General features: G+C 35.8%; 2 long non-coding RNA genes and 2 pseudogenes across 3 annotated transcripts; 3 read left to right on the forward strand and 1 right to left on the reverse strand.

The window, feature by feature from the left end:
• Positions 1-8,846: 8,846 nt before the first annotated feature.
• Positions 8,847-11,097, forward strand: LOC137746011 (L-type lectin-domain containing receptor kinase IV.1 pseudogene; annotated as a pseudogene). Its single transcript, XR_015953835.1, has one exon. The product of XR_015953835.1 is annotated as an L-type lectin-domain containing receptor kinase IV.1 pseudogene (transcript).
• A 1,840-nt stretch (positions 11,098-12,937) lies between these two features.
• Positions 12,938-20,071, forward strand: LOC148692270 (uncharacterized). Its single transcript, XR_015954560.1, has 4 exons — positions 12,938-13,104; positions 13,367-13,426; positions 18,523-18,841; positions 19,606-20,071. It is a non-coding gene; the product is annotated as an uncharacterized LOC148692270 (long non-coding RNA).
• On the forward strand, positions 16,669-17,938 carry LOC148692271 (uncharacterized). Its single transcript, XR_015954342.1, has 2 exons — positions 16,669-17,121; positions 17,232-17,938. It is a non-coding gene; the product is annotated as an uncharacterized LOC148692271 (long non-coding RNA).
• A 5,150-nt stretch (positions 20,072-25,221) lies between the features above and the next one.
• LOC148692272 (uncharacterized) lies at positions 25,222-26,631 on the reverse strand (annotated as a pseudogene).
• Between the last annotated feature and the right edge of the window lie 1,009 nt (positions 26,632-27,640).

The following is a 27,640-nucleotide window of genomic DNA, read 5'->3' on the forward strand; positions in this document are numbered from 1 at the left end:
AGCAAGTTTCTACGTTGTTGCTACCCAGACTCAATCAACACAGCATAAGATCGTCCAGTCAATTATCTGCGTGGTTGCTCCAATAGTTGTTGTCCAATCAACTTGCTACCCAAAATTTTTGTCAACGGATTTTTTTTTTTTTTTTTTTTTTTTTTTTTGTTACCTATGAAAGGTGATACTGACAAGGCCGGGACCATTACTATGGCAGGCAAAACATGTGCTTCCATTGCCAAATCTAAAAACACATCACATTGTATTTTTCTTTTGGCGGCACAACTCCCCTTGCATTATTGGAGCGAAGCCCTAACTTCGGCAACATATCTTATCAACAGTCTTCCACCTCGCACCATTGACTTCCAAACGCCGTTGCAAGTCCTCATGTCTCAAACTAATTGTCCACCAGTTTTGAATCTTTCTCCATGTGTATTGAGATATGTAGAATTTGTCCACCTCCACCCACCATAAGGACAGAGTAGACTTGAACCTCACGTTGCTCGTTGTGTATTTTTGGGATATGCCACAACTCAAAAGGGTTATTGTTGTTATCCTCCTCCAACCAAGAAAATGTTTGTCACAGTTGATGTAGTTTTTCATGAAAATGAGATGTATTATAATTCGTCTAAGTCCTCACTTCAGAGAGAGATACGAGATGAAGAAGTTCGGACCTTTGATTATGTTATCCCGATTGGAATTGACGTGCAGCAGCCCACATTAGTTGAGGAGCCCAAGACATTTGGGCTTCAGAACAGCCAATAGAACCAACCCGCATCTTCTAGCTTTAGGAGCAACAGGATCTGCCCGTGTCTTCTGGGCTTCAAGATCAACAGGACCAGTCAGCGGTTTCTGGGCGTCAGGAACAGTAGAACCAACCTGCGGTTCGCGGGCTTCAAGGCCAGCAAGGCCAACCTATGGCTTTTGGAAACATGGAGTATGACACGAATCAGCAGCAACCCATGGAATCTAGGCCTGCCCACAATATGGCATGGACCAAGTGCCAGCAGTAGAGTTGAATTCCAATGCTCCCTCGTCTTTAGTTGATACTCATAACGAATCACATTTCACTCCAGATGCTCCACCTATTCGTTGTCTTCCAGAGCGCATTAATTGAGGTATTCCTAAACCTAGTTATGAGGCTAATCCTAAATGTAAACACAAATATCCTATGAGTGAACCAAACTTAGATTCATGGTGAGATATCCATTGAACAATTATGTGTCTACTCGCCACCTGTCGTAATCAAATAAGTTATTTGATTATCAATTATCTATTGTATCTATTCCTAACAATATGCAAGAGGCTTTAGCAGATGTCCGCTGGAAAAAAGAAATGAATGAGGAATTAAGATCGTTGAGAAAGAATGCTACTTGCAAAGTAATAGACTTGCCAACTGGCAAGAAACTTGTGGGATGCAAGTGGGTCTATACGATGAAATACAAAGCAAATGGAATAGCGGACCGTTTTAAAAACAAGGTTGGTGGCAAAAAGGTATACACAAAAGTATTGGATTGACTACAATGATACCTTTGCACCAGTGGCTAAAATGAACACACTCTAGGTTTTACAATCCTTAGCAGCAAACTTAGATTAGCCACTACAACAGTTTGATGTGAAAAACTGCCTTCTTACATGGATATTTGATTGAGGAGATATACATGGAACTCCCACCAGGAAGTAACGTTCCCGCCATGCATAGACAAAAGGTGTGTAGACTCAAAAAATCATTGTATAAGTTGAAGCAGTCTCCGAAAGCATGGTTTGATAGGTTTACCAAGTTCATGAAAGCATTTGGATATAAGCAAAGTAATTATGATCACATGATATTCTTGAAGCATCGAAATGGGAAGCTTACAACACTCATTGTATATGTGGATGACAAAGTAGTCACTGGTAACGATCCCAATGAGCGTGCAGCTTTACAGAAATATTTATTTACTGAATTCGAGATGAAGGATCTTGAGTCTCTAAAATATTTTCTCGAGATTGAGGTGGCAAGAAGTAAGTCAGGAATTTTTCTATCACAAAGAAAGTATATTATTGACCTATTGAAAGAAACCGATATGTGTGCATGTAAACCTGTGACTAATCCCTTGATAGAAGGAATGAAGCTGAGTATTGATCTGAACAAAGTACCAGTTGATGAAGTGAAATATCAAAGATTAGTGGGACGATTAATGTATTTGGCACACACTAGGGCGGACCTTAAGTGTAGTTAGTCAATACATGCATGATCCAGGAGAACAACACATGAGTGTTGTTCTGAGGATATTGAGTTATTTGAAAGGAAGTCTGGGAAAAGGTATTTTGTTCAAGAAGAATGGTCATTTCAGAATTAAAGGTTATACAGATGCTGACTGGGCTAGTTCGACAGATGACAGGCGTTCTACATCTGGTTATTTTACCTTTGTTGGTGGAAACTTAGTCACATGGAGAAGTAAGAAGCAAAATGTAGTAGCAAGGTCAAGCGCAGAAGCAGAATATAGAAGTATGGCACTTGGTATCTGTGAGACATAGTCAACTGATGAAGTTGTTTTGTGACAATAAGGCTGCTCGTGATATTGCTCACAATTCAGTACAACATGATAGGACCAAGCATGTTGAGTTTGATAGGTTCTTTATTAAAGAAAAAATAGAAGGAAAAATAATTGAAGTTCCTCCGATCTGAACAGAAGATCAAGTAGCTGACATTCTCACCAAAGCAATTTCAAGTTAAAAGTTCTCTAAGTTTGTAGACAAATTGGGCATGTGTAATATATATATGCGAGTAAATTAAAGTTATGATCCCTTAACTTTATGTCAATTGTAGCTTTGGTCTATCAACTAAAAGTTCATTAGATATAGTCCTTCAATTTGCCAAGCTATGGAGCATTGGTCCTACCGTTATGTTTACCGTTAATGTGCTTGTGTGGCAGTACAATTGAACCCACAATTTTGTTAATATGGGTGCCGAATGGAATAAAGAATTAGGTATATAAGTTAGATTTTTATTATAAATATTCTACAAAAGAAACAAAAATAAAAATAAAACATGATTGCCCCCTCCCATATTTCATCCTCCCCATTCCAGGATATCCATATCTCTCATAGCTGCACACCAAAGCCATCACACACCATAGACCTACCCATTCCAAAATTAAACCACCTTCAATCTTAATTATTCGGGTAGATGGGAACCTCAGAATTACAGGTAGTGTTACTCCATTCACTGCCGATTTGGGTTTGTTCTGGGTTTTGAGAACCATATGCGGTGGGGCAAACGAATGGGGTTTATTTTTAGACCGTTTGGGAGGAGTTGGGTGAAGCAAAATTGAGAGAGATGGAGTCAATTGGTGGTAATTGTGACAGTCTTGTTATTGTACAGAGAACTATGTTTTTAGGGTTTTCAAAATTTTTTTTTTTTTTTTTGGTCAAGGGTTTTCAAATACTATTCCCTCTAACCGTACTTGTGGGTTCCATCTGCCAGCCATGTAAGCACCTCAACGGAATATTTGACAATGTTATTTTATTAAGTTCAAGGACTATATCTAATAGAATTTTAGTTAAGGGATTAAAGCTACAATTGACTTAAAGTTAAGGGATCATAGCTACCATTTACTCTATGTATGTGATGAGTCAATTTTATATAATATATTTTTCCCTATTCTTAGTATGTTTTGGTAATTATTTTGATAGAATTTTGATACTTTGTTTTATATTTTCAATATAGAACATTCGACTTCCTCTAAAGGAAAACATGATCAAACGAACGAATTTTAAAGTGATTCAAATTAGAGAACGTTCGTGAGTCCATTAGCTTGTACCTATCAAAATATTAGATTTTTCTACCCAGTGGTTATTTTCTAGCAATAAAACTTGAAAGTGACCTTTTTGTACTTAATTGTGATTTTTGGAGCTCAAGATGACCTCTGATGGGTTCGTGGCCTTTTGGAGAAGTGTTCAGAATAGTACAAGCTTTAAATCTAGGTGTTTTGGTCTAGTTTTGGAGCATATATGGGTCCAAAACATGGCCGTGCAGATTTTGGGCTGATTATCCTAATCAATTTAGGATTATGTTTCCTAATTTATTTTAATTTATTTGGCTTTCTAGTTTTGTTCTAAGTCCTTTTCCAAGAAGGATTGGATTTTCTATGTAGTATAAATAAGCCTTTTGACCGGCCCTAGCTCTTCTTCTTGATGTGATATTGGAGAGAGGAATTTGGCAAAAACTGAGAAATTTTCAGACTTTATTCTACAAGGTGTTTTCACTCTTTTTCTAGTTTAATAAAAACTCTTTTAATTTTAATTATGAATATGCGTAACTAACTTTCGCCCTAGCAGAGAGGTCATGAGTCTTAACATGAATATGTAGTTTTTATTCAATTGCTTATACATGCATACTTTGAATTATTAATCACTATGTTTATATTGTCTCTATATCTTAATGCTTAGCTACCATTAGGATATTTAGATAAGTAATCGGATGCAATTCGGTCGGAATACCACCAGAGGATTGAGTATTGCTTCTTGTGATTGATAGTTGTAATTTCACTTAGGGTGAATGTCATGTCTTAAGGATTGCATGGTTTTTCAATGAGTTTTCACAAAGCGTAACGAGTCATACATGTTTATATTTGATATGAATGTCACAGACAGATTGCATGTTTGATATACGTTCTATCTTGAATATCACAAATAGAATATACATTAGGAAAACCTAACCTTCAAAGTTGCATGGATAATTCATAAGTAATTAGTAAATCTACATAGGATTGTTAAGATGACAGCAGAACTCTAGTGTTTTTCCAAACTTATTTCTCAAAACCTATTCTTTTTTATCTGATTTCTTCTTAATTGGTTACTAGTTGTTTTTCCTAAATTGCTTTTATTAAATTTTTTTTTATTATATTTAAATTCAAAATCAACCCTTTCTAATCTTTGTTTTCAAATAATTAACTAAGATTTTGGTTTTGCTTAATTTGTTTTAGATAATTCATGTGGGAACAACCTTGCATGAGCATTTTTACTACAACTACCTTATTCTCTTAGAAGTATTTTGTGTGATTTTAACCCTCTTTGCATAGGTACTAAAAATCCTATCAAGATACACCAACTTGAGGTGGAGTGTTGACTTGTATATAGTTTCCTACGATTTAAGATTTCCTAGTTACAGTTAATCCCTTGTAATTTGGGACTGTAATTATTGTAATTATCCTTTCCTTATCATGGCAGCTCTAGAATTGTATATTATACCTCAAATTGGGAAGGATAATATAAGGATTCAAAGCATTCTCTTCTCTTTGGCAGTTGTTTAGGCCATTTTGTAGCTTCCATTAGAATTGCTTGTTCTTTAGAAGCAGAGTTGCATGCGGTTATTCATGCCGTGGATTTGGCTTGGGTTAACGGTTGGAATTATTTGTGGATCAAATGTGATTCTTCTTTAGTGGTCTTTTTTCTTTCTTCTACTTCTCACAAGATTCCTTGGCGTCTATGTGTTCGTTGGATTAACTGCCTTGCTCTTCTCTCCCGTATGCACGTTCATGTCACTCATATTTTTCAAGAGGGTAATGCAGTTGCCGATTGTTTGGCTAACTTCAGTGTGGATCATTCTGGGAGCTTATATTAGGACTCTTGTCCTCCTTGTGCAACTTCTGCTTACATTCATAACCTTTCTTCAAGACCTAATTTTAGGTTTTGCTAGTTTGGTCCTTCATGGTTACAGAAGTATTAACTTTCATTGAGGCGGTTTGTGTTGGATTTTGCACCTGCCGCCATACTCGTGACTTTGAGTTTCATCTTATTGTTTGATTTCGTTGATGTTTCTTTGTTTTTCCCTTAGCGGGTTTTGGCTCCATCCCCCCGCTTGTATTGTTTACTTTTCCTTATTTAATAAATTCGGAGATAGGGGACGAGGGGTCGTTCTATCAAGGAGTTAGCCCTTTCTCATCGCTCTAAGCAGGAAGAAAGTAGCCTATTGTAGTTGACGGCTAATCCTAGGGTTTGGTTCTTTCTTTCCACATTGTGTGGGTTTAGAGAGTAAGGTTGTAGTCCGACGACCAAGCCTTATGCGTTGCTCGACTCACCTAATCCATTATCATCCTTATTAAAAATAAATAAATAAATAAAAAAGCATTCTCTTCTCTTGACCCTCATTAGCGGTCAATCAATGCAAGTCTGGGTGGGATATGATGGCACCAAGAAGAAAATCGATGTCACTTTGGCTCCAATCGTTGTTTATAAACCCCACATTCCACTCTTATCTTTGAAGCGCGACCTTTCCATAGTCCATAACAAGATTATGTATGTTGGCATCTCCTCATCCACATGCTCACTCCTCACTTGTCATTATGTTCTAGAATGGCGGCCAAGCACAAGAAATTGTTCTCTCACAACTTCCCCCGAAAAATTATTAGGTGATATTGTAGTACCACGTCAGCTGTGATTCTTCCATTCAAATTTCGATATCTATCTGTCATTATTTTTGCACAGCTGAAATTTAATGTCATTTTAACCTGTTAAATAAATTAAAAAAAAATGAAAAAAATAAAAAAGAGAACGGAAGAGATCGGACGATCTCCATCCGGTAATCCTTTCCGCACACCACCCTGCTTTCCTTATTACACCTGTGTTTTTTTGTCTTTGGAAGAACCAAAACATGCAAGAAAGCAACCCATGATTTCGATCTCTCTCTTTCCCTCCTCTGGGTCTCTCAAAGGTTGTGTCTTTCTGCGAAACAATCATCCTCCTCTGGGCTTCCCCTGACCTCTGTACTTGCCCATACTCGGTTGAAAAAAGAAAAAACCAGGATTCTTTTCACCTCCTCACTGAAATTCAAGAACAGAGCGTAGATCACGCGGTGAATTTCGCCGTTTAAGGTTACGGTAAAAACAAAATCTAAAAATGGTAAAAGGGAAAATCCAAAACAGCCCCCCAAATTATAATTTCAACGCGTTTCTGGTCAAATTTTGGCAAGTTGGTAAAGATGGAAACTGGGTTTGATTCCCTTAAATTAGTTGGAATAAAATGCCAAAGCAATAGTATTATTATGCTTGATTAAAACTTTGAATGTAGTCTTGAAATTCGTTAGGAATTACATATATTTGTCGCTTTAAATTAGTTAAACTGGAGAAGGTGTTCAATTTTGTCTTTAATCCAAATGTTACCTTTGAATGTCAATGTAGGTTTCAATGGGGATGGTGCAATTTTGTCTTGCCCTTTTTTAGAACCTATTTCAAAATTGTGATGGTTGTCTGTCATTGTTGTGTCAGAATTAAGGCACAAATAGGCTGCCTATTTGTGCTTGCCTCTTTGAGCACAGAACATCATATTGTGCATTTTGATCAAAGGGCACATCCATAGAGGGCATATATAATATTACCATTGCTGCTGTTATAGGACACATATTGGTGTCCATAAGCCTCTTAGGGCACAACTAATTTTTTGTGCCCAGTGGCTATTTTTCTTGTAGTGAAAGGATTTGAACTCGAGGACAAGATCTTTCTGAGAAGAGGAGTATGATGCAGCCCCCAACAACTAATATGGTCTATATATTATACATGTTGTTGGTGGCTCTTTATCTTTCAAAACCATGTTTTAACTAGATATCTAGAAACCATAATCTTTAGTATTAATATTTAACCTATCAATTATTTTGATCTCCCTATCCTTATGTACTCAAAAGGATGTCAATTTAGTGAATTATAATCAATATAAGAATAGAGTGAGCTTTTCCTCTTAAATCAACTGTAAGACTTAGTTGTGTTGAGTGAATCCACGATTAGCGACATCGAGCACATCCATTACTCCTAGTTGAGTGATTCCCAAGTATTATCTCCATAGTCTTCCCTAGACCCCTTGGCTTTTTTTGCGTCATTTCCCTTTCTTTTTATGATGAATGGGGTCTTGTTCCTACATTGTATGGTGAAGAACTAACTTTGTCATTGTTGGAGGTTGCACCATCACAATCACATATAAAGTCTAAAATTAATTTGAGCTGAGAAGCGTAGAATTATCAAAGAGACGGGTCAATGACCCATTTCCAACAACATTGATATTATCCCTAACTTAATAATTACCACCAGCACAAATTGTCAAGTGTGAGGTTTTATCACATAAATATGGTCTTGTTCCTACGTTGTATGGTGAAGAACTAACTCTGTCATCGTTGGTTGTTGCACCATCACAATCACATACAAAGACTAAAATTAATTTAAGCTGAGAAGTGTAGAATTATCAAAGAGACGGGCCAAGGGCCCATTTCTAACAACACCAATATTGTCCCCAATTTAATAATTACAACATGCACAAATCGTCAGGTGTGGGGTTTTACCACAAAAGGCCTAGTATTAGTTGGAATTGGGTTAGGATATTTAAACTCTTCTTTTCGCAGAGATGCGGTCGATGTGGGATATTTCAACATGCCTTCTCTATTGGGACCCAATTAGTAGGTTACACATGGAAAATTCACACATCGACAACCACATAAAGTCAAGGGGACTCACCCTATTTGCAAGGCCAAGAGACCCACCATCATCGCGCTAGGCACAAAGGACTCACCCATCACGTGGTAGTACGATCCCACTTCCAGGCTCTGATACCATGTAAAATTATCAGAGAGACAGGCCAAGGGCCCACTTCCAACAACACCGATATTGTCCCCAACTTAGTAATTACCACCTGCACAATTTTTCAGGTGTAAAGTTTTATCACAAAAGATCTCGGTATTAGTTGGAGTGAGGTTGGAATATTTAAACTTTTTTTTTCTTAGAGATACGGTCGATGTGAGATATTTCAACAAGAAGTTGCTAACGGTGGCAGTCACTGAATAGTCTGGATTACTATTTTATTCTGCTACACAAAGACAACACATTCAATTAGTGAGGCAATGAAGGGACAGCTCAGCTAAGCTTCATTGCTTATAACAAAGTTCCCAGAGGTTTTGGAGAGAACTAGAAATGGCAGCCATGTTTTTCAAGCTTGTAATACTCATACAAGCAACCCTAGCAGCAGCTCAAAATGTTAGCTTCATCTACAAGGGTTTCAAGTCAGAAAATCTTCGCTTAGACGGTGTAGCCCAGTTCACACCCAACGGTCTTTTGATGGTTACAAATGACTCTCAAGAGATAAGGGGCCATGCCTTCTACCCTAACCCAGTCACCTTCAAGAATTCATATTCTGATACCAATGCTTTCTCATTTTCTACAACATTTGTGTTCGCTATCAGACCCTTGCTTACAACTGGTCATGGAATGGCCTTCGTCATTGCTCCAAAAATAGGGATTCCCCAAGCTGGAAACGGCCCTTTCCTAGGCCTTTTCAATTCAACCAACAATGGCAATGTCACCAATCATATTTTTGCTGTAGAGCTAGACACTACAAAGGAGATCAAGTTCAATGACATCGATTTCAATGACATCGATAACAACCATGTAGGAATTGACATTAATAGTTTGAACTCTGTGAAATCTTCTACCGCAGGATACTATGCTGAAAACAATCGTGGGTTTCGGAACTTGAACCTCACCAGTGGTCAAGCAATGCAAGTTTGGGTGGAATATGATGGTACCAAGAAGCAAATCAATGTCACGTTGGCTCCAGTCGGTGCTGGTAAACCCCATGCTCCACTTTTATCTCTGAACCATGACCTTTCCCCAATCCTACAAAAAACCATGTACGTTGGCTTCTCATCCTCCACCGGTTCTTTTCCAACGTCTCATTATGTTTTGGGCTGGAGCTTTAAAATGAATGGGCAAGCTCAAGAACTTGTTCACTCACACCTTCCCCACCTGCCTCAGATAGGATGTAAACAAGTATCTAAACTTTTAACCATCGGTGTGCCTGTGATGTCTGTGAGTTTGGTTTTGCTAGTAATTGTTGGCATTATTTATGCCATAAGATGGAAGAGGAAGTTTGCAGAGCTGCTTGAAGATTGGGAGCTTGAGTATGGACCTCAAAGGTTTAAATATAAAGAATTATATGTTGCTACAAAAGGGTTCAAGGAAAAGGAACTTTTGGGAGGGGGGGGATTTGGTAAGGTTTATAGAGGCATATTACCTGCCTCTAAAACTGAGGTCGCAGTGAAGAAGGTCTCACATGAATCAAGGCAAGGGATGAAGGAGTTTGTGGCAGAAGTTGTGAGCATTGGCCGCCTCCGTCACAGAAATTTAGTACAACTTTTGGGATATTGTAGAAGAAAAGGAGAGCTTCTTCTGGTCTATGACTACATGCCTAACGGAAGCCTAGACAAGTACCTCTACGACCAACCAGCGGCCACTCTTAATTGGAGCCAAAGGTTTAAAGTCATCAGAGGTGTGGCTTCAGGGTTGTTATATCTTCATGAAGAATGGGAGCAAGTTGTGGTCCATAGAGACATCAAGGCAAGTAATGTATTACTAGACGGGGAACTGAATGCTAGGCTAGGAGATTTTGGCCTTGCAAGATTATATGATCATGGAACAGACCCTCAAACTACTCATATTGTAGGAACACTTGGGTATCTAGCTCCAGAGCATACAAGATTAGGCCAGGCCACAACACACACCGATGTGTTCGCTTTCGGGGCATTCTTGCTTGAAGTTGCCTGTGGAAGAAGGCCAATAGAGCTAAAAGGTCCAGCTCATGATGTGATTTTGGTCGACTGGGTGTTTTCTTGTTGGAAGAAAAACAAAATTCTTGAGGCAAGAGATCAAAAGTTAAGCACGGAATTCGTAGCTGAAGAAGTGGAACTGGTGTTGAAGCTTGGGTTGTTATGCTCTCATTCAAATCCTTCAGATAGGCCAAGCATGCGCCAAGTTGTGCAGTATTTGGATCGTGACATTCCGTTGCCGGAGTTGTCAGTTCATGCGCATTCTTCCAGTGGCTTACTCTTTGCGCCCCATGAAGATTTTGATGATTCTGCAATGTCATATCGGTCTTCTTCGAGGACGGGGTTTTCTTCTGTTGAGTCGACACTTCTCTCAGGCGGTCGCTGACTGCTCTAAGCAATTAGGATTCTGTTGCAAAGTGGTATTCACATAAAATAAAGGGTGCAAACAATATGTCTGTAATGCTTTTTCTTGTTAGCATGTCAATGTAATATATGTTCATCTACTGGTTTGCAATATAGACCTAGCTATTTGCTTGTTAGCTTGTCAATCTTCTTTAATGTTTTATACACACAATTAGAAAATTAGTGCATTGTACGCTTTAGCAGAAATGATCGAAAACGATCCTGCTCAAAATTAATATAAGTCGGATTATTTTGAAGTCAATGGATAGTTTGATCACTATGTCTCGGTTTAAAATGCTCTTTTAATTGCTAATTAGTATGAGATCTTGGAACATTTAGATATCTAGCACCCGGCCGATCATACAAGATTAGGCCGGGCTACAACGAGCACTGATGTTTTATATTAGGCTTTACTGCTTTAATGTATTTTCTTCTTGAAGTTGCCTCTGAAACAAGATCGATAAAGCTATTCCGTCATGATTGTTGGTTCCTCAATGATTTTATCTTCGAGCTTCTCATTATTGACCTTGTTCTAGAGGCAAATTCAAGCAGGCAGTTAAAATAATCCTTTCTAGAGATAGGAAGAAGGTAAGGACAAATGGTTGTGTACTATGAGCTTTTTGAATCCATTTACATTAAATAAAGGGAGTTTTAACAAAATACTATTGGTATTGTTCATTTTTAACAAAAAAAATCATATTTTAACCTTTCCTGGTACCATTCACTTATACCTTTATTTGTTATTTTTCTTTAAAACTAAAGTTTTTGAGGAATTTTAGTTAGTTTACCTTTAAATTAAATAGGTAAATACAAGAACAATGTGTATATTAATTTTTAATATTCATAATATGTGAAAAAATACCTTTTCTTTTTATATATGATTGACTGGGTATTTCCAACCATCGACTGTGACGTTATAGAGAATTTAGTCTTGGTCCCATATTTAAATTAATGCGCTGCTAGTGCTACCGTCTTAAAAAAGAAAGATCAATAACCAACCAGAAAGAGCCAACACCCTTCTTTTTTTTTCTTTTTTTTTTTTTTTTTTTTTTTTTTTGGAAACAAGGGAACCCAGCCAAGGCACAGAAGCCAAAAAAACAACAAGAAAGCCTACAGAGAGGCAAACACCAAGGAGACAAACCAGTAGTGAACAGGGATAGAACATAAAGACCCCTCCACCAAGTGGAAGTGTCACCTCAATCACCACCACAACGAGATTAATGTGGACATGGCAAACCATCATTGTTCAAAACATGGATCAACGAAGATGGGGCCGATCGACCCAAACAGAATCACTCATCTCCGGAAAACCAACCGACGCAATCTCATACACCGCACCATTAGCTGATCTGAGCACCCAAGACCAGCGACAATTATGGAACTCCCCCCCCCCCCCCAAGTTGCTTGACCCGAGCCAACCCAACTGCCCATATCCAGAGAACACCAACAACCTTCTTTTAGGTTGATATTTTAAGCATAGTTATGCCTCGTTTTATCTATTATTTAGTTATTATCTATATATATAAAGGGAGAAGACCAGTTTTGTGAAGCATTCAAAATGTTAAGAATGCCCTTACTTCAGGAAAAAAAAAACACAAAATCATCTTAATAGAATACGGTTAAAATCATAATACGCAACTATAATAAGGCTAAATCTATATATATAAAGGGTGACGACCGGTTTGGTGAAGCATTCAAAATGCCAAGAATGCCCTCACTTTAAGAAAGAAAAAAAACACAAAATCATCTTAATAGAATACGGTTAAAATCGTAATACGCAACTATAACAATCGTAATACACACAATATAATATGTAGAGATGTTTTTACAACCGTTAGATGAAACACATCCCCCATTCAAACAAATTGTGACCCTTCAGATGAAAGACATTCTACAAGCAGTTGCTACAATGGAAACTACAACCAACCGCATGTTCAAGAGGCCACAACAGCTTACTCAATCCCCACTATTCATAGAAAAAGCTCACATCGTCTGTTTTATGCTTCTTCTTCGTCCACTTTCATTGTCTTAAATTTCCTATTCATTTTGCTCAGTTTTTGTTTAGTTTCGACAAGGTATTACAGCTCAGAGCCGATTTGCAGATTTTAAAAATGGTGGACGCTAGGCAAAAAACGCTTGGACAGGTAATTCAATTTCACTGCCAAGACCGTTCGTTTCTTTTGGATAATTTTGATCTTCTACTGATTTCGACTAAATTCTAAAAAAAAATTAATTTGCTTAGTTTAATTTGTAGTTGTTCATTTCTGATGAAGAGCTGTGAATGTTATGAATTGCTACAGTTTTAAACTAACAATCTATTCAACAATATGAAATTGCTTTGTGTTTTAAGATCTTCATCTGAAAAAAGTTTCGTTATTTCGTACGGTAACGGACATCTATTTGCAGTTCGGAGCCGATGTGCGTATTTTGAAGATGGTGTATGCTGGGCCAAAACAGCTTGGATAGGTAATTCAATTTCAATGGCCAGACCGTTCATTTTTTTTTTTTTTTGGCGTAAGTTTGGTCTTCTTCTAATTTCGACCCAAAAAATTTAATGCTTAGTTTAATATGTAGCTTCTCTGCACGAATTATCCTCCCTCCTCCTACTACCCCACGTCACTCTCTTCTAAAAGAATTTGTTTACGAATTGAGAGATTGAATTGCTGCTTGGAAATTCGAAAAATTTATGGTCTTTGTATGGTATTTTAAGTTTAGGATACAGAAAGATTGTGTCTTTGATGTATAATTAATATTGAATTTGAGGAACTTGATTAGATTTTGCATTGTTTTAGGCCACTACATATTAAGTCTGTGATAAAAATTAGGGATTGTTTGTGTGATTTTTTCCGTATTCATAATTGTTCAGCATAATCAAAATTAGAGTTTTTTTTTGGTGTGCTGATTTTCAGGTACTCTGTATTAGTAATTGCTTATTTCAAAAGGGAATGCGGGGATATAATAGAGATGTAACCAAATTTCCAATCTTCAACCATTGACTTTTAGTATGTAAATATTTTATCTAGATACTCTATTATTTTTTGGAGTAATTAGTTTAACAATTGATATCTGTTGTTTTGGCATAGGAATATGATCGGTCAAGCACTACTACAAAAGGGTCTTATAGTGTCAGTAGGTGGTGTCGGTTTAATATAATATAGTGGCGAACAAGACAGTTGCGACACTAACTAAACATGACGTCGGATTTACTATCGCTTATAAGCATCATAAAATGTCTACGTCGCTTTTAAACCGACATAAACATTTAATGTCGCTTATAACCGACATATGTTTTAATAATTTTAAATATTGGCGTCACTTTAAACAGAACAGTGTCGCTTTTAAGCGACACAAAGTATGGGTGTCGCTTTTAAGCGACATAAAGTATTGTTTTTAAATATTTTAAAGCCTGCGTCGGTTCTGAGCAACATAGTTTTTAGTTTTTTTTAAATATTTTGAAACCTGGCGTCGGTTGTAAGCGACAAATTGATGGTTTTTATGTACTCTCCCCCGTGTTTTCGTCTTCATCTCTTGCATTTTTCTTATTCGTTCTTCCAACTTTTCTTTTTAGTTTTTTTTTTTTTTAAATAACCGTTAAATCGTAATCTCTGAATGTTTGTTTTTCGCAATTTTTGGCGTATGCGATCTCGAAGTATATACAAATATACTTCGATTGTTGAAACTAGTTTAGTAAAATACGTTTCTCATCAAAACAATATATTAACTAACACTTAAGTGTTTATTCGTACTTTCATTAAGTATAACATAAGATTTTGTGGTATCCATTAATGTAAATATTTTAAATTGAAGATCAAGTTCATTCATTGTATTCATATAGGGTCAAGGAGTGCAGCTATAAAAAATATCAAAATCGGAGTTAAAATCACTGTTAAATTGTGGTTTTTCGTTGATAACTGTCGAAAAGTTTTGTCCCGTTACTTGATCTCTGAATGTTTGTTTTTTTACGATTTTTGGCGTATCCGATCTCGAAGCATATATAAATAAGTTTGACGGTTGGATCATTGAAATTAGTTTTGTAGAATGTGTATCCTATCAAAACAATATATTCACTAACACTTAGAATTTATTTATACTTTCATTAGGTATAACATAAGATTTTGTGGTATCCACTAGTGTAAATATTTTAAATTGAAGATCGAATTCATTCATTGTGTTCATATAGGGTCAAGGAGTGTAGCTGTAAAAAATCATCTAAATCGGAGTTAAAAAAAACCTTTAAATAGTGATTTTTCTTTTATAACCGTTGAAAAGTTTTGTCCCGTTACTTGATCTCTGAATGTTTGTTTTTTGCCATTTTTGGTGTATGTGATCTGGAAGCATATATAAACAAGTTTGATGGTTGAATCGTTGAAATTAGTTTTGTAGAATGCTTATCCCATCAAAACGATAGATTCACTAACACTTATAATTTATTTATACTTTCATTAAATATAACATAAGATTTTGTGGTATCCACTAGTGTAAATATTTTAAATTGAAGATCGAATTCATTCATTGTATTCATATAGGGTTAAGGAGTGTAGCTGTAAAAAATCATCAAAATTGGAGTTAAAATAACCGTTAAATAGTGATTTTTCGTTTATAACCGTCGAAACGTTTTGTCCCCTTACTTGATATCTGAATGTTTTTTTTTTTCCATTTTTGGCGTATACGATCTTGAAGCATATACAAACAAGTCTGTCGGTTGGATCATTGAAATTAGTTTCCTAATATGCGTATCCCATCAAAACGATAGATTCACTAACACTTAGAGTTTATTTATATTTTTGTTAAGTATAACATAAGATTTTACGGTATCTACTAGTGTAAATATTTTAAATTGAAGATCGAATTCATCCATTGTATTCATATAGGATCAAGGAGTGTAGCTATAAAAAATAATCAAAATCGGAGTTAAAATAACCGTTAAATCGTGATTTTTTGTTTATAACCGTCGAAAAGTTTTGTCCCGTTACTTGATTTCTGAATTTTTATTTTTTGCGATTTTTGGAGTATACGATCTCTGAATGTTTGTTTTTTGCGATTTTTGGTGTATGCGATCTCGAAACATATACAAATAAGTTTGACAGTTGGATCGTTGAAATTAGTTTCGTAATATGCGTATCCCATCAAAACGATAGATTCACTAACACTTAGAGTTTATTTATACTTTCATTGAGTATAACATAAGATTTTGTGGTGTCCACTAGCGTAAATATTTTAAAATGAAGATTGAATTCATTTATTATATTCATATAGAATCAATAAGTGTAGCTATAAAAAATAATCAAAATCAGAGTTAAAATATATTAATTAATTTTATGTATTTTAAGTATTAATTAGACTATGTTTCAATTAGAATGTGATGATATTTTATAATAAAATTATATTTCTGTTTTTTATTAAGTATTTTATTTATTAAAATCTTAAAATGTTGGTGTCGGTTTCAAGCGACGCTATCATCTTTTAATTCAACGCGAATTTCATTAAACCGACGCTACGTGAATTTTAAAAAGTGTGTCAGAAGTTAGTGTCGGTTTAGACCGACACCAACATTAATTTAAACCGACGCTGTGATTTCCAATAAAGAATGTCAGACTTCACGTGACTCTCTCTCTCTCTCTTACACACACATCAGTGTCACATTATTTTTATTTTCTTTCTTTTTGGTCGGTTCCTCACATGGGTTCTTTATCTCTCTCTGACACACATGCCTCATTTCTCTCACATTATTATTTTTTTTTAACTGGTTCTTCTTCACCCTCTCTTTTCCGTCTCCATAATGTCTCTCTCTGTACCCATACTCAAGCTTCTTTCATCCTTCTCTCTCTCATTCCTATTCTCTCTCTTTTTCCTTGACTTCTCCATTTCTCATCCCTCCATCTCCTTCTCTTTTGGGCGGGATATTTTCCCTCCATTTTTTAAACGAAAAAGAGGATATCAGTCTCCCTATTTCAAGAGGCTCACCTCCCTCATTTATCTCTCCCTTCTTCCAAGCACACCCTAAAACTACAGCTCCTCTCTCCACATTTTCTCAAACCCTAACCTCCTTTTCTACAAACCAAACCTTAATCTTCCATCATCAACCCATAAGACCTTGCAACCATGGATTTATTGCATCACCAGAAGGGTAGCAGCACCGATCTTGGTGCCGACACACTCAGGTAAACTTCTCACCCTCCTTTGCATTCATGCACTCAGGTTCACGGATTGAAATATACCATACAAGAAAAAAATCTTCAACTCCTCATGCTCGTGTTGTTTCTTTTGCAAGGACCCGACGATGCAACCACTGGTACAGCCCCAAATCGCATCTCAAGGAAAAACCACCAGAGAATTATCTCCGTTCTAGATCCGTCATTTAAAGGTATAACAACAAAATCTATTCTAATTGGATGATTTCGTGGTGAAAAGGTAGGAAGAATAAGTGGAACTCTTGATGTATTTATAACCTTCCATGTAGCTATTAATATGTGAATGCTAAGCAGTCTAATGCATGACTCACTAAAGCTATAATCTCCACTGAGCTCCTCTTTTATGTTCTTGTTCAGTAAGATCAACAGTTCAAAAATCCATATAAAAATTCATGCATCTTCATTTTGGATCTGAAGAGCAAGGACACTGGAAATTTCAGATCCATAATTTTTGAAAGGTATAAAACCTAAATTTAATCTATAGAGATTAGAGCCCTAATGTTGAAGTAGTAAAGTATTGGAGCACTGATCTGATGGCAAGCATGGTTGCATGGAGCTACTAGTATTATATATGGCAGCATGGAGCTACAGAATATGTGGTCTTCGACAAAGGCAAGCATGGGAACGCATAATGGCAGCTGCTAGTATTATATGCAAGCATGGAGCTCTGATTAGTATTATATGTAATTGTTAGTTTTTTTATCTTCATCTTGTAACCGGTTCTCTAATAGCTTTGTACTTGTTTATATGAAATAGAATGCATTTAACAAGAAATTCTACATCCAAAGACCTCAGTTGAATTCTTGAATAAATTAATTGAAATTTATTATTTTGGTTATATAATTTTTTTTAGGTACAATTAATTGAAAACGAATGCAGAGACAGATTTCCAAATATTTTTATTACTATTAACAAAGGTGGTGGTGTCGGTTAAAACCATTACTAGTTTGCATATTTTATGTATTTAATTGTTATCTGACGTCGGTTAAGGGATATTTTATTTGTTTAATTTTATCACGATGTTGGTTAAAACCGACAGTAGGTTGAATATTTTATAGTTGAATTACTAGTACACGCCGCTTTAAACCGACGTAATGTTGAAGTATGCGTCGCTTTAAACTGACACAATGTTGAAGTATACATCGCTTTAAATCGACGTCAACATTAGTGTCGCTTTTAACCGACGTTGTGTAGTGGCGGATTAAGCGAACAAACCGACATTGAAGCCCTTTCGTGACGGTAGCATTAGCGTCGCTATTATAATCCGACATTACATTGTTTTATGTCGGATTTTTGCCATAGTTCCGACAAAAATTGGATTTCTTGTCGCTTTTTGCTTCGCCAGTGATAGCTTATATTGTAGTAGTGAAGCGATGAATATGAGGATTATGAGGACAATGAGGATGGCGAAGAATATGAAGAGGAAGAGGAGAATTCGGAAAAGTTTCACCCCCACTACATTTGCACCTTACAGTTTCCAGTTGATTGAAATCCTCCATCTTTTTCCATATGCTCACCAGTCTCCTCCAACGGAATATTCAAAAGGATAAACATGGGATGAAACTGTAAAGCAATGGGCAGTTTTGCGAGAAAGAACACAAATTGTAGAGCATAACGGGTTCCCTTGTTTCTTTGCAGATGAATGGATAACTTTAAGGCATTTATCATGTGGATTTTTCTTATAGAAAAGGTATGGTATTCTGTATGATCTTACCTACTTTTTTTTCGAGTGTCGTGTGATTGTTTTCTAATAAACTTAGGCTATCCATATTTTTTAACTTATCTCTTTCCTATGTTACTTACTGTAGGGATGCATTTGAGTAGTTTTACATGAGATCTAAATGGGAAAAATAAAAATAAAAAATCCTTCTGAAGATAACAAAATGAATACTTGGCAAGAGGATCAAAGTGCTCCCACACTTCTGATTCTAATGCAATGCAATATGATTACCCAAAAACCTTACACAGTTAAAATAATTGCACTAATTATACAAGAAAAGTTAAACTGTAAATCATATTCAATCACGAGGACAAATAACCTTGCAGAAAATTGTTCATGCCCATAATGTGGTCATCCGAATTTTGTATTGACTGGTCCACAGATTTTTCTAAAGGAAATCAAAATATATGCATGTTACCTGCGATATGATTGACATAGTTTAATCAGATTGAAAATAGACATACCCATCTACTGTATATGCTGTATGCATTCGTCGTCTTTAGGGGCGTGTAGTGCCCGTGATTAAAAAAAGGCCTCTCACATGAGTGTAAGCATATGTGGAGATATAAGGTTTTGATCTCGCTCATTTTGATATATGATTGGATTTTTATTGTAGTAGATTTGAATTGCAAAATTACAATTACTTGGCTCTTAGTTATCCACGATTGTTTTATCTGTTATTGTTTCATTTCTTTTCATTCCGTGTGTTTTTTTTTTTTTTCTTGACTGGCCAGGAACCAGATAAAGCTTTTTGATTGTTTGGATCAACAAGGAACGATAAGCATTTTTGCAAGCCATATGAAGTCCATCCAAATAAGATTTCAAGACTATGTGTTGTCCTGCTTAATCAGGTTTTTGTTTTGGGTTCTATATATCTTACTTTCAAACAATTCTATATGGCTTCATTTGTATGCTTTTACTTCAATGTTTGGGTGAGAAGTTGGACGTCTTCTTCATTTGAAAAATAAATAAACAAATTTCCTCTTTTCCATGGTGATCAATGCAAAGCGGATGGACCACTGGAGATCTGCTATGCCAAAGAGAAAACAAGTATGGAAGATGGAGATTAGTTCTTGACTGCTCTCATTGTGGAGGACAAAAGTATAAACATTAAACACAAAGGTTTTTGAATTATATGTGGATTGAGGAGAAAAATATAAGAGTATATGAAATATAATTTTGCTTTCCGTGTGTAGTGAATGGAATAACAAATTTCTGTATAATTTTTGTACTTTTGCAAACAAGTACCACTTGATAGCGAATTGTCAATTTTACTTGCAATTGGTGACAAACAACATTTTTAATGTGGACAACGTTGACATGCCAATGTCTAAAACCTAATAGAAATTTATAAGTTCAATTAGCATTTGATTAAAAATTAGTGCCCGTAGAGAAAAGAATATCAAACCAATGTTTTCGGAGCAGCTGGGTGAATTCTAAAAGCCAATGCTACAAATTGCTTTTCAGTGGTAGGATTTCATTTCCTTGCAAACAAAGTTAACTTTCAATTCCAAATATTCTAGATTCTGATTCAAGATCTTTGGTTTCATTCTTATCATCAGACAAGGCCTTGAGAATTTAATGCCAGTAGAAAAAAAAATATAAAAACACTTTTTTAATTCATCGTCTTTGCATACGATTGCAATCACTTATATCTAATACGTAGATCCGACAATCAATTCAGTTTTATATTCAGAGCTTCACCATTTTCTCTTGATACATTTTTTCTGCATTTTGTACTGTAATTGCAATTGTACGCATTCCTTTGCTACACCAATTTCAGAGTGAATTAAGGTTTTTTCTGCATTTTGTACTATAATTGTAATTGCATTTTGTACATTTTTTCTACAAATTCTTTCTTCAAAAATACAATGTCCAAATTCATTTTAGTTGTACTCTATTTGTAGTGATGATGTTGCAGAATTTATTGTCATCATTGAATAAATGAATTTCAAAGATAACAATATGGGTAATGCTAGGGAGACTAAATTTGTAGACAATATTTGTGCATTTTATCTTTCTTAATAGTTGGAAAAATTCAGATTTCATACTTATTTGTTTTGGTGCGTGTGTTAAAAAACGTTTGATAATGTGGCACCAATGATAAAATAATAATAATAATAATAATAACAATAGCTACAAATTGGCATACGTGGTTTCGACATATGTAAAAGTTCTTTGGGTGTAACACCCGGAATTATAGAACAATGAGCCTTGACTATGTGCATTAATTAGAAGGCATGGTTAAAATAATAGTTTGTAACACAATCATAGAGAAAAAAAAATATCATAAGGAGATGATTGAAGAAAAGAAAATAATAAGAAATTGTAATGACATTCTCACATGCATAACCAAAGTAACACATCTTTAGGGACGCGTAACGTCCGTGATGAAAAAATGTCATGCTCGTGCGGTGAGGTTAGTAACTTATAGAAACTGCAATTTCAAACGCTAGAATCAAGGTTGTCTACTTAATGACTATGGGTAGGAAAAACATATGGAAAAGTGCTTCTTGCATAGAAGCATTCCTTAATTGTGATTATAGAGTTAGCATATATTTGGGAATATAAAGTTGTCAAGAGCAATGAAATTTCATTAATGGTAGCGCATGTTTGGCTGTCTAGAGGGGAATAGGGTGGTGCACTGGTGGGGTTTTTTTATTATTTTTTATTCAAATGATAGATTTTATTAAATTAGGTGTTAGATTAGTTACCGGTGAGGCTCGAACTCCCGTCGTCATGCAAATACCAACACTTTTCCACTACTGTGGTAAAAGGTCACATGCACATTGGTGGGTGTTGGGTTTGTTTCTTTCTTTCTTCTTCTTTTTTTCAATTTTAAATAAAGGTAAAATAGGAAGTTCAACGAGAATTCGAAAAGAAAAAAAAAGAGTGTATTCATAAGATTTAGGGTGTTAAAAAAAAAAAAAAAAAAAAAAAAAAAAAAAAAAAACCTGTTCTCATAAGTGTTGGGCTTTATTTTTGGGGCTTCTGCTCCTTTTTATGTGAGGAATAAGGAAAAGAAAGAGAAGAAGCATGTATAACTCAAGACTCAGGTCACGGTATAAGGATTGAGAGACTCTCTCAGCACCTGCACGCACATACGGAGAGGGAGAGAAAACCCAAAGAGCAAGGAGGAAGATTGGAGGTTCAAGCTTTGCCATGGAAGTGAGCCGAGATGGAGTTTCGGTTATTTCTTTCTATGCTTTTAAATTCAATTATTTTGGACTTTAATATTATGAACTAAATTTTCTTTGCTAGGTCTAAGACGTAGCTTAGCCATCGAAGTTTATAGTTATATTAATTTCTTATTAAGGAAGTATTATTGGCACTCTAAAAATTTCATTCTACGCTCTTCACAAATGTTTTTTTTTTTTTCCAAATATAGAAAGTTTGGAATGTAAAATGAAATTTTTGAAGTGCTAATAACAATTCTCTCTTATTATTATTATTTACCATTGAGTGTTCGAATCTGTTCTTAATGCTTGTCTTATTAATATATAGTTTCTAGTAATGAGTGCCATAAATAGAATAACATGATTTATGCAGTTTCTTTTGCGAATTTCCAGTTGTGCAAAATGGGTTCTTGGTTTTTTTAATTTTTTGCTTGGAAAATAATGGGTTAGTAATGGATACTTTTGGTTGAGTATGAAGGAGAATATCAAAAAATTTAGGAAAAATCAATGGTCAACATGTGTAGTAATTAGGGTTAATATGCTATAGATTTCGGATGGAATTAATTAGGTGAAATTGGCGTCGTAGTATTTTATTTATATTCATTCATCTTTCATGTTTACTTGCATAGTTTCTTTGCACGTCCAATTTTATCATCATAAACCTTGTTATATTTATTTTTATGTTGCAACTATCACGATAATAAATTTAGATTAATCCAATCATTGTTGGAACAACCACTAAACGTTTCATCATAATACTACCTTAGGGATACTGTACACTTGCAATTCTAACAGCTACGTGGCAGGAACATTCACCAAGCCAGCGAAGGATACACAGTGACTATTACGTTGAATAATTCTTCAGTCAAATCACCTTCAATAATTCATACTAGCCGATAAGCACACATTCTGTGTGTGAACAATTTCATTTTATTTTTTGTTTTTTTATTAAGGAGTGTGATTAGTTTTTAAAATTTTAAAAAGAGTATGAAAAAAATGATGATGGCACAATTTTTCTTAGAGCAACTCTACCGTGGTGGATTGCTCGGGGGGCAACCCGGAGAAAAGGGCCCGAGGCCCTGTGGATCGGCTCCAACGTGAATGAGCCCGAGTGGAGGTGGAGGCCCGAGCTCCGGGCCTGCGAAGAATTGCCAGCCCGAGAGCCCGAGTGGATGTAACGCCAGGGCTGACGTCAGGCCTTTTTTTATTTTTTTCTGTCAAGCGCTTGCACCCCACTCCCGCGTAGGGGCACATCGCCGACACAATTTCAGAAAAATCAGCCCACTTTTTCAGATTCAAATGTTACCGTTGGGAAGCAACGTGGCTTCCCACGGTCTGTTTGATCTCAACGGCTCTTTAACTTGGACAGTTCGATCAACAGTAAAAATAAATAAAAAAAAGTCTTATTTAATATTCACCGTTTGATCTGAGATCTACTGTCAATATTAATATGCTTTATAAATAAATAAATAAAGAAAAAATAGTTTTAAAATTAAGAAAAGTTACCGTTGTGACACGTGGCACAATCTAGAGTGTTGGAATTCAATTTTTTTTATATCCAACGGCAGAGATTAATTAGTTGAATAAAAATTTTAAAAAAATTGTAAAAAATTCGATCTTCTTATTATCATCTACCTTACACCACAATTTCATATTTTCTCAACTACTTTCAATCACATTTCTTTCTTTCTCCCAAAGTTTCAATCCATTTTTTTTTTCAACAAAATGACTACTGATGCGGGTACGAATTGGTCGCTTCTTGAAGATGTTGCGTTGTGTAATAACTCGGTTGAAGTTACTCATAGTTCGCTTACGGGTAATGAGATGCAGTTGCGAGAAATGTGGAGTCTTATTCATACCAATTATCTTGAGAAAATTGGTGGGAAAAGAACCAAAGAATCGATGTCCAGTCGTTGGAAATTACTCAGCCAATTGTTTAGTACGTGGAGAGATATCTTGGCACAAGCTAGTACTAATATTTGAAGTGGGGAAAATTACTCGGATCAGGTAACAATATATTATTTATTTGTTTGTACTATACCCAAATTTACATTATAATTATTTGTTTGTATTATTTGTTTTTTACCTACTTACATTATAATTATTTGTTTGTATTATTTATTTGTTACCTATTTTCATTATAATTATTTCTTCTCCCGCATTGTGTAGGAACTTCAAGCACAAGCTTGGTACGGTGTCAAAACCAAAAGCAAAAATAAATCATTCAACTGGTGGCAATGTTAGAATATTATCAAAGATTGTCCTAAATTTAGAGTTGTGTCCGTCGGTCCAGAAGTTCTCATGAACAGCACCCCTCTACACTCTACACCCGATCATGGCTCGCATGCTCATGAAGATGATGCAGAAGAAGTGCCCAAAACGCCCCTCCCTGAACAAACGTCAGGTTCGACCCGTTATCCAATTAGGCTTCAAGGTAAGAAGGCTTCAAAGAGAAAAGGGAGTGCTTCCAAGAATGATTATGCAAAGTTCATGGAAGAACTTATTCATCAAGGTGAATTGACTTTGGCGAGGGAAATGGCGAAATATGAGGCTGATAAGGCTAGAGAGAACGCAAAAGCTGTAGCTATTGAGAGAGAATTTCAGGCTCATGAGATAGAAAGAGAGCTACTTAGGCAAGAAAGGGAACATGTTAGAGAAGAAAGACGGGCTCAACAAGATCGTGAGATTATGAACAAGCCTCTAGAAGGGAAGTCTCCAAATTTTAAATTTTTTTGGAAGTCAGAGAAAACGGACGTGGTGCAAAGGAGGCATGCAAGAGAAACGAGAGCAAGCCAAGATGGTCCTAGCACCACAAGAGAAGATCATCCTAGCACCACAAATTGGTTAAGTGATGATGAATAGAGTAGTTTTTGTAATCAAAGCCCATAATTTTCCAATCACTTTGGGTTGTAATTTATTATTTATTGAATATAGTACTTTATGTTGTTTCCAATTTATTGAATATTTATTCAAATGAATTTGGTAAGTAATTTATACTAAGAGAATATTTATTCAAATGACAAAAACACACCAAATAAAATACATAAGCATACTGAATAATAAAAAAACTCACTAAATCTGAACTAAAAAAATTACATAAACATACCAAATAATAAAACACACCAAATAAAATTACATAAACATACCAAATAATAAAAAACACACTAAATGAACTTAATTATCTTCAGCTTGTTTCAATGCCCACTGGTGCTCTATCAAGTCATTTTGTCGGGCATTGTGCATGTCTAGCATTTGAAATGCAGTATATCGTTGAATGACCCTTTCATTGTAACGTCCATCCCTTTGTAATGGCTCATGTTACACGAGCTCATCGGTGGCGTCATGAGCACAATATATACGTGTTCTTGAATTATTCATCGTGTCTAGCTCATATTAATCAACGGCTTCATAATCGTACTCATCTTTCACAATCACGTTGTGAAGAATGATGCACGTCATCATGATGGATCGAAACGACTCTACATCAAACAATCTGGCAGCACCCCTAACGATCGTCCAGCGAGCTTGGAGGATACCGAAACAACGCTCCACATCCTTCCTGCACCTCTCTTGACAGCTTGCAAAGTGTTTTTCCTTTGTACTTCGCAAACGTGGCACTGTTTTGACAAATGTTGACCACCTTGAGTAAATGTCGTTAGCTAGGTAGTATGGCCCGTCGTACATACGTCTATTGACCTTATACGTGACTTTTGGTGCCTTTTTTTGCAAGACATCGTTGAACATTGGGGATTGGGTAAGGACGTTGAGATCATTTTGAGCTCCCGAAACCCCAAAAAAGGCGTGCCAAATTCATGTATCAAAAGATGCCACCGCCTCTAAAATGATATTTTTTGCTCATTTTCTGTCCCCATAAGCACCTTACCATGCACTTGGACAGTTTTTCCACGTCCAATGCATACAATCAATGTTTCCAATCATCCCAGGAAAACCACGCATCTCGGCCCTCTTCAGAAGCCTTTGTAAGTCCATGTTTGTAGGTTTCCGGAGGTGCTCTGCGGTGTAGATAGATTCGATTGCTCAGCAAAATCTCATCAGGGACTCAAGAATGGTTGATTTCCCCATCCTCGTTATCTCATCCACTTAGTCTGCAGATGCTCCATATGCAAGCATCCGTAAGATAGCAGTCATTTTTTGTTGAGGAAGGAGACCTATAGCACCAAAAGCATCATTCTTTTGCACAAAGTAAGAATCATGGTTACAAATGGCAATCATGATTTTGTTGAACAAATGCCGTTCCATTCTAAAACGACGTCTAATGTACGTATCAGGGAATGCACTATTATGGACAAAATAATCGTCCAAGAGTTCTGTACCTCGTCGTTGCCAGCTTCTATCAAGGTTTCCAGAACAACTGGGCCTGCAGATCTAAGCAACAGCTTGGATGACTCGACGGGAATGTGAGGCTCTGCCCATTCTTGCTTCGTCATCTCTCATTCTACGCTCCTCATCCTCTTCCCTCTCATTTTTTGCCACCTAGAGATTAAACATTCTTTCTGATTGGTTAAACAATTCTTCCTTTTCCTGATCAAGTTCCCACATCATCCTTGAGGAAGAAGAAGACATTGTAAGAAAGAAGCAGAAACTATGAATAATGATAGAGATTTTTGTGAAGAATGAGGCAGAAACTATGAATAATGATAGAGATTTTGAGAAAATTGGTGTGAGATTTATGAGGATGGATGATGGATTATATGGAGGATTAAAAAAGGATTAGGTTGTAGATAATGCCACGTGGCATGTCGTCATTCGTTAAAAATCTGATGGAAATCTATCCTCAAAGATTGTAAATAGATTATGACACATGACGTGACGTGATTGGTTAATAATCTTATCAGAAATTCATCACCAATAATTGTATTTTTGGATAATGACACGTGGCCCAACGAGTACGATTAAAAATCTTATCGGAAATTCATCCCCAATAATTGTCTTTTCGGATTTTATGACAAGTGGCGCAACGATAACGATTAAAAATCTTATCCGAAATTACAAATAAAATTATTTTGTATTATTTAATAATATTCGAATAATGACACGTGGCGTAACGAGAACGATTAAAAATCTTATCTGAAATTACAATTAAAATTATTTTGTATTATTTTATAAATAAAAAAATACTAATATTTTATTGCCTATTACCAGGGCTATTGAAGTGTAACGGTGGAAATGCAAAAGGCGATTACTGTTCATTAAGGGCAGTTACTGTTCACCAGGTGGATTGAATAGTGAATAACCTGGGGGAAGGGCTCCCACGCTGGAGTTGCTCTTAATAAGTGCATATTTTATTTTACTATTACATAATTACTGTTTTTTTCATCCTTATGTAAATGTTGTGCATAAAAAGTAAAGGTAAAATAGGATAAATAGGAATATATAATTACTGTTTTTTGTCCTCCTTATATAAATGTTGTGTATCAAAAGTGAGGGTAAAATAAGAAAAATAGGGATATGATTGTCATGTTGTCAAAAGGTATAAAATTATTATTTTGACCTCCTCATATCAATATTGCGTATTCAAAAGAGGGCAAAATTGAAAAAAAATGGGAAAAATGTTGACAATGGCTCTTTTCTT

This window comes from Pyrus communis, chromosome 12 (genome assembly GCF_041283825.1).
Source record: "Pyrus communis isolate YQ-2024b chromosome 12, ASM4128382v1, whole genome shotgun sequence".
Taxonomy (NCBI): Eukaryota; Viridiplantae; Streptophyta; class Magnoliopsida; order Rosales; family Rosaceae; genus Pyrus; species Pyrus communis.